The sequence below is a fragment of the Mytilus edulis genome, chromosome 4, assembly GCF_963676685.1.
Source record: "Mytilus edulis chromosome 4, xbMytEdul2.2, whole genome shotgun sequence".
In the NCBI taxonomy this organism is placed as follows: domain Eukaryota; kingdom Metazoa; phylum Mollusca; class Bivalvia; order Mytilida; family Mytilidae; genus Mytilus; species Mytilus edulis.
Genome location: NC_092347.1, coordinates 30,587,450 through 30,602,304, shown reverse-complemented (window position 1 = coordinate 30,602,304; position 14,855 = coordinate 30,587,450). Strand labels below are relative to the sequence as shown.

Sequence of the window (14,855 nt, the reverse complement as noted above, 5' to 3'; positions counted from 1 at the left end):
GGTGAAATAGTATGTTTACAAAATGTCGGGTTCTTTGGTTAAATAGTATGTTTACATACTGTCAGGTTCTTTGGTGAAATGCTATGTTTAACTACTGTCAGGTTCTATGGTGAAATGCTGTGTTTACATACTGTCAGGTTCTATTGTGAAATTGTATGTTCATACACTGTCAGGTTCTAAGATGAAATGGTATGTTCATACACTATCAGGTTATTTGGTGAAAGAGTATGTTTACACACTGTCAGGTTCTTTGGTGAAATGGTATGTTAACATACTATCAGGTTCTATGGTGAAATGGTATGTTCATAAACTGTCAGGTTCTTTGGTAAAATAGTATATTTACAAAATGTCGGGTTCTTTGGTGAAATGTTATGCTTACATAATGTCAGGTTCTATGGTGAAATGGTATGTTCATACACTGTCAGATTCCTTGGTGAAATGGTATGTTCATACACTGTCAAGTTCTTTGTTGAAATAGTATGTTTATATTTTGTCAGGTTCTTTGGTGAAATGGTATGTTGATACACTGTCATGTCCTCTGGTGAAATTCTATGTTTACATACTGTCAGTTTCTTTGGTGAAATAGTATGTTTACACACTGTCAGGTTCCTTGGTGAAATAGTATGTGTATCCACTAGCAGGTTCTTTTGTAAAATGGTATGTTTCCTCACTGTCATGTTCTTTGGTGGAATGGAATGTTTACTCAGTCAGGTTTTTTGGTGATATGCTATATGTTCATACACTGTCAGGTTCTTTGGCGAAATGGTATGTTTACACACTGTTAGGTTCTTTGGTGAAATGGTATGTTTACTCACTGTCAGGTTATTTGGTGAAATGGTATGTTTATATTTTGTCAGGTTCTTTAGTAAAATGATATGTTCATACAGTGTCAGATTCCTTGGTGAAATGGTATGTTCATACACTGTCAAGTTCTTTGTTGAAATAGTATGTTTATATTTTGTCAGGTTCTTTGGTGAAATGGTATGTTGATACACTGGCATGTCCTTTGGTGAAATTCTATGTTTACATACTGTCAGGTTCTTTGGTGAAATAGTATGTTTACACACTGTCAGGTTCTTTGTTGAAATAGTATATTAACAAAATGTTGGGTTCTTTGGTGAAATGTTATGCTTACATAATGTCAGGTTCTATGGTGAAATGGTATGTTCATACACTGTCAGATTCCTTGGTGAAATGGTATGTTCATACACTGTTAAGTTCTTTGTTGAAATAGTATGTTTATATTTTGTCAGGTTCTTTGGTGAAATGGTATGTTGATACACTCTCATGTCCTTTGGTGAAATTCTATGTTTACATACTGTCAGGTTCTTTGGTGAAATAGTATGTTTACACACTGTCAGGTTCTTTGTTGAAATAGTATGTTTACACACTGTCAGGATCCTTTGTGAAATAGTATGTGTACCCACTAGCAGGTTCTTTGTAAAATGGTATGTTTCCTCACTGTCATGTTCTTTGGTGGAATGGAATGTTTACTCAGTCAGGTTTTTTGGTGATATGCTATATGTTCATACACTGTCAGGTTCTTTGGCGAAATGGTATGTTTACACACTGTTAGGTTCTTTGGTGAAATGGTATGTTTACTCACTGTCAGGTTATTTGGTGAAATGGTATGTTTATATTTTGTCAGGTTCTTTTGTAAAATGATATGTTTATATACTGTCAGGTTCTTTGGTGAAATGATATCTTTATTCACTGTCAGGTTCTTTGGTGAAATGGAATTTTTACTCAGTCAGGTTCTTTGGTGATATGCTATATGTTCACATACTGTCAGGTTCTATGGTGAAATGGTATGTTTACACAGTCAGGTTCTTTGGTGAAATGCTATAATTACACACTTTTTGGGTCTTTGGTGAAATAGTAGGTATATACACTGTCATTACAATAAGGTTATTTGGGGAAATAGTATGTATATATACATTATTAGGTTCTTTTGTGAAAAAGTTGGTATACACACTTTCAGGTTCTTTAGTGAAATGGTAGGTATATACACACTGTCATCAAAGTAAGGTTATATGGTGAAATAGTATGTATATATACATTATTAGGTTCTTTTGTGATTGGGAAGGTATACACACTGTCAGGTTCTTTAGTGATATTTTAGGCAAACTTAGGTACTAAATAGTAGGTAAACACACTGTCAGCTTTTTTAGGGCAAAGGTAGGTATACACACTGTCACTCTGTCATGTTCTTTTGTGAAAAGGTTGGTGCAAAGTTCGGTCCAAGGATACTGTTCTTATGAATTTATACATTGTACTTGCAAAGTTAAGTGCAAATATTAGTTCTTCATCTATTTTCAAAGTATTTACTTTTTAATTTGCTGCTTTGAACGATTTCGTAAAGATGTTTATTGTACATAGCAACAATGATAAACAACTTAGGAGTTCTCAGTGTTTTTATACCAACTTTCAACTCATTGATTTATCTACTATGTTGAGTTATACTTCAGTGTTTATTGTTCCTTTGTACTATACATTTTTTTTATATTTGAAAGGAATACATTGAAAGTTGCAGTAAAACTGTGTCCTTACTAATTTCACATAGGCATTAAATATGTTTTATTGTTACAATTTATTGGCATTATTGATGTTTTTATTTGAGAGGAAGTGTGTTATGTTAGGGATTATATAAAAACTGATGGATGAAATTGTTTCAAATTGTAAAATTTGGTAGTAAAGATAAAAATTGAAACTTCTGTACAAATTGAAGCACTTAAAGTTTTGCAATAGAATTGAAAGAGACATATTTATTGACAAATAACTAAATGACTAAGCTGTATTTAAATCTGCAACCGAATTGTTAAAGCACATTATAACTAAGCTTACACAGCATCTGTTGACGTTAAATACCATATTTGAAATGTATATTACATCATATTAAATCTCTAAATTTAAATAACCATACTAAGATAAAAGAAAAATTTCCACACAACAAGCTGTTAGTTAGTAAAGATTTATAGTAATAAAAAAACTTCCAGTTGTAGTTTGGTGTATGAACTTCAACAATCTGTCTCCATGAAGGTTTGTTAACTAGAAATAAGAGATATAAGGTATACATGTATGAATTTGAAAGACATTGATATGGAATACTTCAGTTTATAACATACAATTCTTTAAGGTGGTACCAAAGACTTTGACTTAAATTAATTAGGCTCGTTTAATTTTCATAAAATTTTGACAAAATATTTTCTTTGACCCTTTGACAAAAATATGAAAATTTCAAAAATATTGAACAAGATGCTTCCTCAGAAAAATTTCATTGTATATATAGCAGTTTGACAAACACTGATTTTGATCATTGAGAAACTTAATATCTCCTTAAAATTAGAACATGATTAAAACTTTCAGCTGATTTTTACAGAGTTATCTCCCTGTAGTGTTATGTTCCAACTTAAGGATGTACTTAGATGGGGTTTTGGAATGAGTGTCAAATGTTCAGACTCCTTGGTGTTTTTCCATACGATACAAGGTAAAATATTTTGCCCCATAACACCTATTTATCTTTTAACAAAAGACTTTATTGCTCATAAAATCATTTGACAAAATTAAGCAGATTCTTGATTTTCTTTCTTTTTGATTTGAGACACAAATAATGCAAATATAAGGTAAAAGTCTGAGTCAGCCTTTTCCCGCCATATTTTATACACAAAATATTTCGAAAAGGAGCTCCATCATCTATCAATATTTTTTAGCTAATTTTGATCCTTAACTAATACTCTTCCACCTTAGTATCAATTTTGAATTCTTGATTTATTTAATTTGACCTTAGATCACCTATAAGTACATCTTATTATCATTCTGCAGTTGAAAGTTTCTCACTCTACTTCATTTTATCTTTAATATCAGTAAATTCAGATGTGCAGATGTTCATTAGTTAATATCAACAGAATCTCAATTTAAAACATTCAAGTTAGATATTTCTTACAAACATATGGACAATTGACTGATTTTAGATTGGTGTTTAGACCACTTTCACCACTATTGTGCTATGTCTTGGTGGTCAGTTTATTAGTGGTGGAGGAAGCCTGTGGTCCAATACCCAGAGAACCATCAAACCTATGATACCAAAACTGACAATCCTAGTCAATTAAGGTTGGAGTCAAATGCACCTTCCCCATGCCAGAATAAAACTCACAACATCAGTGGTGACAGGCTAATGATACAGTAGGTCAACTACTGAGACCACTCTGCCACCGAGGTCCCCTGGACAATTGAAAAGACCTATAATGTCATGGATACATGTGAATTTGTACCAAGGTAGTAAGAAACTACTAATTTATTATGTTATCTACTTTATCAAAAATAAAGAGATGTGGTATTATAAGTTAAAAATTAAAAAAACTTACAAAAGTTGATTTTTTTTCCAATAAAAATGATTTGAAACAATTGAATGAGAGAAACCTTCAAAATAAGCTACATAGTTGTGTGGAATTTTAGTACCTGAAAAAAAATAATTTTAAAAGTTTAAGGCTCCATACACACAAATAAATATTGAGCTCTTAATCCATCAATATGTGTTGTATATTTCTTAATTACTACATTTGTACAGTGATTTCCCTGTGAAATAAAACCTGACGTCATACAACAACAGGTGTTGTCAAGACACTGTCTGTGAAGTCGCTTAAAAAATATTGAGAATGCAAAGAATAAGATTTTATTATCTAAATATTTATTTCATTTAAAAAGTCCATGATGGTCAATGTGATAAAAAGAACAACTAATCAAAGAATTGAAAGATAGAATATATTTAACACTGACATTAGTGATAATTAACTCATGGTCTAAACACATTTGTGAATTAATGTGTTTTTTACGGTTATCCTTTGAATATTTTTCTAAATTTGAATTCTTGGATAAGTTATTCTATAAATAATATGAACTTTATTACTTCCAACATTGTAATAATAATTCTTAAAATTGAAAATATCTTATACCTGAATGATTATTCGTTTGTTTTAAATGGGGATTCACATTTATTTAAATGGGACATGAATTTTCTGAAATGAGTCCTTTGACCTGCCATAATCCTCTTTTGAAAATATAATCTTTATTAAGTTGTTAGATGTCATTTATAATAAATCACAGGCTTTCTTTACAATATACTTAATTTTTCATAGTGTTATTTGGAAGTAAAAGTATATCTTTGTGAGGACCATATTTAGGAAATAATTATAAATGTGAAAAAAGTAAGTTAACTCTGACCACAGTACTTCATTGACATCTATCTATACAAGAATAAGTCATTTTGATTCATTCTAAGTAAAACAACTTTATATAGAATGTAGTGGGGTTTAACTTGTATGTGTGTGTTCATCTCGCCTGAGGCTAAACCCTAAACAGAGGTATAACAGTACAACATACATTTGTAACAGTAAACAGTACAAATCAGTTCAAAATACCAAGTTACCAATCTAAGAGTACTACGTTACTATACCAGTTACAGAAAGGTTATTTTAAAATAAATTTCATTTGATAAATAAACCATGTTTTATCCAAATTAAATTTCACTGCAACAAATTTGAAACATTCTATTAAAGAAAAAGCATGACCGTGTGCAAAGCCAAAATATAAGTATTGAAAGTTTGGAGGACCTAATTCGTACATGCATGCCAGTTAGAATAATCAATTAACTTAGACTGCCAATAAAGTAAAACATTACAATTTATGATACATTTTTTAGTTTATCCAACCTTATTTTTATAACATTACAGTAATATACAAAATTGTCTGCACCAGATGATCATTTTGCCAATCAATATATCTTCTGAGTAATGATAGAGGTCAAAATATTTTAAAATTTAAAGCTAATTTAATAAGATGAGGAGCTATAAACCAAAAATGGACAAAAAAGTATAGCCAAAACTGGGCAGGGAATCAGAGCTTTGAATTTAACATATATGTTCTAAAATTTTATAACAGCAAATTTTAATAATTCAAAATCTGTATTTTAGAAAGGTTGCATTTAAGTATTTAAGCTGAAGTCTCCCAATAGACTAAAGATGTGTACTGATAATGTCCTTGAGGCAAGATATTTAACCTTTTGTATCATCCCAAGCCTCTGTTCAGTAAATATTTACTGCACATAAAATGTTAGACTGGAGAACATGAAACTGTTAGAGAAGAATAGATTTAATTGTCAGTGAATAGTTTAATGTACATACTCTGGCTGCATTTAAGTTAGTTTGATGTTTATCAATCTCTTTGTATGCCTTGTCATATTAGCGCTGTGATATCTTCACACTTGAACACCATCCAAAGGATGCAGCTTCAATGTATTTAATTGTTTAATTAATTCTTGTATGATTAATTGATTGAGTTAAACAGTTTAGATGTAAGATTCCCCATTGTCAATCATTTAAAGGATTTTAATGTAGATAAGTCAGGCATGAAGACTTTTGAAAGAAGTCTATCACTGGACTGATGTTATCGGTATTGAAAGTGAGATTTATAAACATCCGTTTGCATATAACGCATCCATTAATTTTTTTGGTGAAAAAATTCTATGTACTTTTTCCTTAAAAAATTAAAAATTATGACATTTGAAATAATTTCTGGGTTTTATGTAAGACATAATTTTTGCAAACTAAAACCAATTGTTGCATTTAAATGTAAACTTGTGCATTACTTTTTCTTCTTTTGTTAAACCTTTCTTTAGATTGGAATTTATTTAAAGCTTAAACTTTTTAATTCTAAGTTTAAATATATGGTTTTTAATTTCTCAAAGGGTATAAGCTCTGACGTCACTGTTGTAATATTACCGACACGATATCCATTGAAACGTAAATCAACCTTACTTTCAATTGTCCATCCAACCACCAAAGAGTTGAGTATGCAAACAAACAGGCCAAAAAGAACAAAAATTATAGTGAAACTAACTTCTTGTTTAATATATGTAATGATTATTCTATAGTGTGAAAAACGTTATACTTAATAGATATGAAAGAAACTGAATTTAAATGTACATAGTGATATTGACCCACTAAAGGATTAGAACCTTACTGACAACCGACTATACCTTTTTGTAAGTATGTACAAGTATTGTCTTTTCAACTTTTCTTTTATTTCAAAAAGTAGTTGTAATAATATTGAGCTATATGTAATTTTAAAAATAGTGTGATTTATGTTTGGTAGCAAATGTTGCTATATACACAGTAAGACATAATTTAAACATTGTTAATGGGTGGTATGTATAAAATAGTACCATTATTAATAGTTAAACAATAATTCACAAAAGTGACATAGTCTTTTGAATTTATAAAAAAAGAAAACTATTTATAGTTTTTGTAAGCAAATGTAGATGGTGAATAAATTGAAAATTGATATTATTTGTAATAAATTGTAAGACATGTTAATTGCTTGATATAAACCAAAGTTAAATAATTTATCATCTTAGTGATTTTAATGAATTTTTACAATGTATTTAATTTTAAAAAGTCTTGTCCTCTGTTTTTAAAAAATCATGCACTGTTCTCACTATTTTGAAATCCAAAAATAGGAAAAACATTGCTTTTGTGAGGGATAAGGTGTTACCACAAAGCAAGTGTAAATTTCATTTTTGTTTTGGATGTGGAAGAGCGGGAGGGATGGCTGGTTAGATGACCTTTACAGGTGGTGGACCTGTACAATGGCTGGTTGTTAGGTTACTGCCTCATTTCCTTACATTCTTGTTATTGATCAATAATTAATATTGAAATGAATGACCGGCATCTTTCTTAGGGTCTAAGCTATCAGATTTTGTTTTTTTCCCCCTTTTTTTTCAAATTTTTGAATAAATTTTTATAATGTTCTCATTATTTTGAAATTTAAAAATATGAAAAGCATTACCTTTGGGAGGGATCAGATATCACTACAAAGCTGGTGTTTAAGAGGAGAGTTAGACGACCCTACATGTAGTTGTTTCATATTTTTTTTTGCATCACATTTTTGTTCAATTTGATCTTTTGTTTCAATTAAAAAAGACTACTGATTTTAAATATGTTCTTTAATAGATGAGGTAGAAATTATATCTGCTTGTTGATACGTTCCAAGAATCAATCATATCTTTCTCTAAAAAATTTAAATAAGGATGCAGTCTTAATTTAGAATGGTTTTTTTTATACATAAAGTTTGTTTTTTTCTTCTATAATATATGTGAAATGGATCCTGATAGTTTGTTTTCCCCCTGAATTAAACTTTTATTTAATAGTTAAGTGGTTTTCCTATGCTATAATAACTGAGTGTTCTCTAATATGTGTTGAGTGTTGAAGCAATCAAAAGGTTGATGCCAACCAAATTTGTAGACCATTGGGCTACTTCAACTATGTATAACTGAAAAGAAGGTTGAAAGCAAGAAGTGATGAAAGGCCAAACTTAATATTATAAAACTCTCACAAAAGAGGGAATTTGTATATACAAAGTACCAATAAGTTTATACAAATGTTGATGAAGGTTTTACAAAAACATTATCTGAATAAAAGCAAGGTCACTCGTAAGGATTATTAAAGATGAATTGAAGTCAGGTTATTAAATAGTGACTGCTTGGAAATGAGTAATATATTGAATAAATATATATGTGCAAAAATAAATAAATTAATCAGATTTATGTGACATTTGGTATTTACTTATTTTATACTTGATAGTTATAAGTAATATAGTAATATATTCATGAGTAAGTGATAAAATGAAAATTGCTGTAAACTTCAACTAACAGATTGGGTAATTATTGTAAATACTTATGTCAAATATATTTTTAATTGCATTTCAGTGGGACAGGCCTTGATTTTCTGGGCCATGTGAGATATTACCATCTTTAATGAATTTTTTCATGTTTTGACTATCTAAATGTTTCAAATGCAACTAGTTTAAAATTAGGTATTTTTTAAATTTTTGATATCAATTCAATGACAGACATTGTAAAAGCTATAGGTGCAAGAGAACATGGCTACTTAGGGGTCATCCATAATTCTCAACCATTTTCCAAAGTGTACAAAACGTACACATGGGGGGAGGGGGTTAAAAAATCAACATTTTTACCGTACGCTTTTTTTTTTATTTCCGGAATTTATATCGTTTCCGTAGGGAAAGTCGATTTATAAAATCGAGAATTGGCTTTGGTGTGTTTCTCTTCTTATTTCTTCTTTATTATTTTCACTTGATGATATTGATTTCGATATCTTAATTCTACTCAATCGGGATTGAACGATTAAAAGATCAAATCATATGAAAACTAAATCTTTCAAAAATGTGAACTAGTAAAATTATTGAAACAAAATGTTTGCAAGCATTTCTCAGTACCTCGATTTTCAATTTCACCTGCTTTATTATTGATCGATATCGTTTTACTCTGTTTGATAAACAAAATTGATCGAAACACTAAATTCGTTGAATGTTTTGATTTTGACAAGACGCCATTTTGTGAAAAGATTTTAAACTAGTCCTTCGATTAATTTCCTTGTAATGCATTCCAAAATAGTAAACCAGTAAACCGGAAGTAAACTTATTTTTATGCCCAACCTACGATAGTAGAGGGGCATTATGTTTTCTGGTCTGTGCGTCCGTTCGTCCGTCCGATCGTCCGTCCGTCCGTCTATCCCGCTCCAGGTTAAAGTTTTTGGTCAAGGTAGTTTTTGATGAAGTTGAAGTCCAATCGACTTCAAACTTTGCACACATGTTCCCTATGAGCTTTCTAATTTTAATGCCAAATTAGAGTTTTTACCCCAATTTCACGGTCCACTGAATATGAAAAATGATAGTGCGAGTGGGGCATTCGTGTACTGAGGACACATTCTTGTTCTTAGTAAAAGCCTCCTTCAATTAGGAGCACCTCCATATGAAGTTTAACCTTAACTTAGAAAATATCCAATAAAGGTACATGTTACAGTATATATACATAAACGATAATAGTGCCATGAATGGCATATTTACAGGGACCATTCAAATAAAAATACAGGCGGGAAATTTAAAAACTCAAAATGTTTTAAAACATTACACTTTTATTGATTGCTGTCTTGAGCTCTGATTCCATCAACAACTGTCAGTCATACTCATGATACTTTACCAATGCAATAAAACCATGCATTTCCCTTTCTTTGATTCTTAGCATAATTTATGTGCCCTTTTGTTAATCTTTTGCATGCTCTCGGTGCCCTTTTTTTATTGGAGTTACCATTTCCACTGTGTGATAGGGGAAACACTAATCTTTGTACTCTTTATTCTGACAAAACACAAGCATCACAGATAGATGTCATCAAATAAAACAGTCAGATATGTTTTAGGTTTTTCTTCAATGCAAAGTTCTATATTAAACTAAAATATAATAGACAGGATCTTCTTTTTATTAAGAATGACTGATTCTTCTCTTGAAATCTGAAAATGGTTGATGTACACTTTTTGAGGGAGGGTGGGGGGTCTGAAAAAGTGTACGTTTTGTACACTTTGGAAAATGGTTGACAATTATGGATGACCCCTTAATGTTCTAAACATTTTTTGTGCTTTACTTCCAATATTGTATTTTAAGAAACTTTAAAGCTGATTAAACAGTTATTAGGTTGTATGTAAGTGTATAAATGACAGTAACCCTCTTATATTGCAAATGACTATCAGTACTGCGATTATTGTTATTTAAATTAACAATTTTAGACTCTCGGACCTTTTTTAATTGTATTATATGCAAGAGTTCAAGATAACCTTGATAAAAATAAAATTATGTTTATTATTTGGAAGGACATTATAAATGTGATTCAGTTCTGTGGTTGTGTTTAATGATGATGATACTGGGTTAAAAACTTCCTGTACAAATCAGTCTGCCAATGTCATTCTGATAAATATTCTTAGTCTGTTTATAGCCTGAGTTTACTCTACAGGATAAAGATTGTCAACTTCACTTCATATGGTAGACATCTCTGATAGCGAAATGGGCCACCATGAAAATTATACAGTTGCCTTGAGGTTGTGTTTATAAGTATTATAAAAGCAACAAACCAATCATAATTAACTCCTAAACTTGTCTTTTAGTATTTTATCAGGTTGTTAAGTTACTGCTTCATTTCATTATATTCTTGTCCAACAACCTATTGTTCATTTGTTTTAAGGCAGTAACTTGTAAGACTGTTCACATTTATCCCAGGATGGAAGTACGTAGCTTTGAAGGATCACACAATCTTCATATTTTGAGCCTTAGCATGACTATATAATTATCTAATTTTTCTAAATAGCATAAAGTAACATATTTGATCCCCCCATGAATACTTATAAAATTGCAATTAAAAGGAAACTGTACATGAATTACTGTCATTTCAAAGCATATAATCATAATTTTCGTAAAGTATTTTTCTCCTGGATTCAACCATACCACGGACTATTTTGTATTTTAAAAATTTAACAGGATAAGATTGTTATAATCAGTAATCAGCATCATCAAATTTCGTGAAGACATCTAATTATTTTAGAGGGACTTACTGTTTTCAACCTTAGTTAGTAGCTAATTGATCTAGACACCTACAGATTAAAAGACCTGTTTTTTATGGTTTTGATGGAAATTGATTTTGTATGAAGATGCTGTTGTCAGTGATTCATGTTAAACGTTTCATTGTCATATATAGAAAAGTTAAATGTACAGTTTGTCTCGGGATATCAAATTAAATATGTATTTTAATACATTGCCTATAAAATATAAACCCCTCTACTCAAACTCCCTTGGTTGCTATGACTTGGGCTATACAATAATGTTGAATTTATCTATAATATAAATGCTTAAGTATACTTGCTTGTTTGACATTTTATTCAGGCCTACGTAAGACACTTTAATACATTTCTGCTTTAGATGTACGTTTTTGATGTTGTAAAAGATTTAATGTTTATTGGTCATAGGAGATGATAATATATTGTATGACAAACTATGCACAGCTTAACCTTTCTTGGTACGTGTGTGTATTTAGATGAACATTGCTACTGTCACACTGACGGATATACCCTATATCTTGTTCTCAATAGAAATCTATTGCTTCTGAAGGATCCTGTCCACCTAAGTAACTGCTATCCAAAAGTTTGCAATCCTGATATTGTATGTTTACCTACTATTTCAATTCAGGCATGTAATTTTATGGATGTTCTTCTTAAAAAAGATATCACTATAAAATATCGTACCAAAAAGTTAATTAATATTAATCTTCAAGATATTTTTGAAACAGTTTTCAGCAGGTCAAGTTGGTATGAAATTTAAGTTCATTCTCCTGTTTTGCAAGTGGTCAACCTAATTGATTTATATCTTGATCATTATATATAGTAATGATATTATCATAATCTTCATTAATCTTTTCTGAAGAAACAAATTAGAACATCTGAAAGTTCTTTTATTAGGACTAAGCTTTATATGTTTATTAGTAACTTGGACACAATTGAAAGTTCAAAGCATGATATTAAAGTCAGGAGTTATTTCAAGAAGTAATTCACATCAAGCAGAAACAAGAGGAGTAGAATTAACCTTTGTATGGAGTATAATCAGTGTTAATAAGATTTAAATGTTTTAATAAGAATTAGCTTAAAGTGTTACTTTGATAATACACTTCTAGTACCTTTATACTAAGTCTGGTTACATGTCACTGTTTGCATAGAACTAAGGAAAATAGAATGTTATCCCTCTTTAGCTATTACATTAACAATAGAAGGGAAAAAACTGGAATGGTATTCCACACCATTTTTTTTATGTACTTAACACCTAAGGGAGTTAACTCTTAAAAATCAGAACCTCTAAGGGAGTTAACTCTTAAAAATCAGCTGACTGTTTTAATCACATACTATAAGTAAGGAGTAATCAAGCTTTTCAAGGAGCAAAATTAGTGTTTGTTCCTGTAAATTGTAAGGTTCTAATTTGTAGAAATTTTAATATTTTTGCAATCACTAATTAGGCCACACCAATTTAATTCCTTGTTCTACGGATTTTTGGACTCCAAAAATTGGGGAGAGCGAGCGATTTGAAAATTTTAATAAAAAAATATTTAATTTGCAAATTTTTTGAGGCAAAGCTTAAAAAGTAAAGGTGAGCGATTATAATTTTTTTTTGTAAACATAAAATAGTAGGTTTTGACTTTATTAAAACTTGATTTATCACTTGTACCTTGACATTTCTTAATTTATGAATAGAACTCTCCATACAATTTACAAATAACAATTTAAAAAGTAAACCATTATAGGTTAAAGTACGGCCTTCAACACGGAGTATTTTTTCTTTTCCCTGTTCAACAAGAAATAATTGAATAATTAAATCTGGTCTATGTATGTGTGACTGACAATGAGGCAATTCTCCATCCAAGTCATAATCAGGTTCAGAACAACCCCTTAATGTTATGAATATCCCTTTAATGAGGGGTCAATATAAGTTTTAATATATTTTTTTGTAAAAACACTTTTAGTACAAAAGGGCTAATATTTTCCACAAAGAACTATAGTATCTATATGGTATTAAATGGTCAAAACATGTCCAAGAATTGTGTAATATTCCTGGACTTTAACCATGTTAACACATTTACTTTAACAGTTTAATATTATTCAAAATAAGTGGACCCCTCTTTTAGAAAAGTTGTTTAAAATATAATGTATTTCTCCTCTTTTTGAGTAAAAAATTCTAAGTTTTCAAAGGTTTTGTATAGTAGCACTATACACATCCTTAGCATTTCTATTTTCTTTTCTACAACAGTAAACATGGTAAAATGACCCCTTCAAGGCCCTTGTCTGAGGGATAATAACAAACATAGGTCAAAGTACGGCCTTTTACACAGAGCTTTGATCCAGACCAAACAGCAAGCTATAAGGGACCACAACTTAGTATTGTACACAATTCGAACAGGCCTAGGAAAACCAACGATCTAATTTATATTTCCAAACAGGAAAATACCAATGAACCACATCAACAAACGATAACTGCTGAACGACAGGTCCCTGAATCAATCAGGACAGGTGCACAAACCTGCAGCGAGTATGACCGTCACCATACATTATAATTGCAGTTGAAGGCAAATCCTTCAGAAGTTCTTTGTACTTTATTTTAGCAACAAACATTTTTTGATAGGGAATATAAGTCAGGGGGAAAGAAACCAATGTTTTGTTCTGTACAGGTATTTCCGCTGTTATATATTTATATCCGAGCACTCCCATTTGGAATAAATTGGTTTCATGCTGAAACAAATATTCTCACAGATATTTACAGTGTTGTGGGTTGCTAATAGGTTTAAAATCGTTATATAAATGTTATACTGTGATTTTAAAAACAAATGTTGAGTTCTTTTTATAATATTTACAAAAAAACGGTGCGAGAAATGGACATGATTACATTTCCCAATGCGGGAAGCGGGAATATAATAAAAATAAAAAAATTCTGTTTTGAAAAAAATAGGTGCGGGTGGGTCTGTCGAACAAGGAATTAAATTGGTGTGGCCTTAGGTCAAAGTTAATATTTTGTAAAAACTTAAATTAAAGGAACCAAATCTGTTTTAGTCAAAGTGTTTAGGGTACCCCCATTTAAGTCTAAACTAAAGATGTGGACAATTTATTTCCAGGCCCCCTTGAAGGTTTTTTAGAACTATGACAGCCATTCTTGCACGCAAAACCCCCATGGGCATTTTGAAAAGTTGGCAGGTATGCAATTATTAAGTTTTGTGTAAGTTTTTTACAGGATGTCAGTCAGATTTTTGATATTCCTCATATTCCTTTGTAACAAGTTGATGTCTTGTCATCTGTTTTACTCAAGGTGATGTTTTTGATAAGTTTAAGATTTCTGATGCTTGGTGTTAAAAGTAGGTGTTACTCTCTTAGAATCCAGTGTAACTTCACCATGCAATTCATCAAAATACCAACTATTCTAA

General features: G+C 30.6%; 1 protein-coding gene across 8 annotated transcripts in view; it reads left to right on the top strand.

The window, feature by feature from the left end:
• Positions 1-14,855, top strand: part of LOC139519411 (sodium/calcium exchanger 2-like) — a 97,719-nt gene that overhangs the window by 21,092 nt on the left and 61,772 nt on the right. For 2 of the 8 annotated variants that reach the window (XM_071311477.1, XM_071311496.1), the window contains one exon: positions 6,953-7,039. The exons of the other annotated variants lie outside the window; for them this stretch is intronic. The gene's annotated coding sequence lies outside the window, so the exon portion shown is untranslated. Of the gene's footprint in view, positions 1-6,952; positions 7,040-14,855 lie in introns of those variants that run through there. 8 annotated transcript variants of the gene reach the window in all.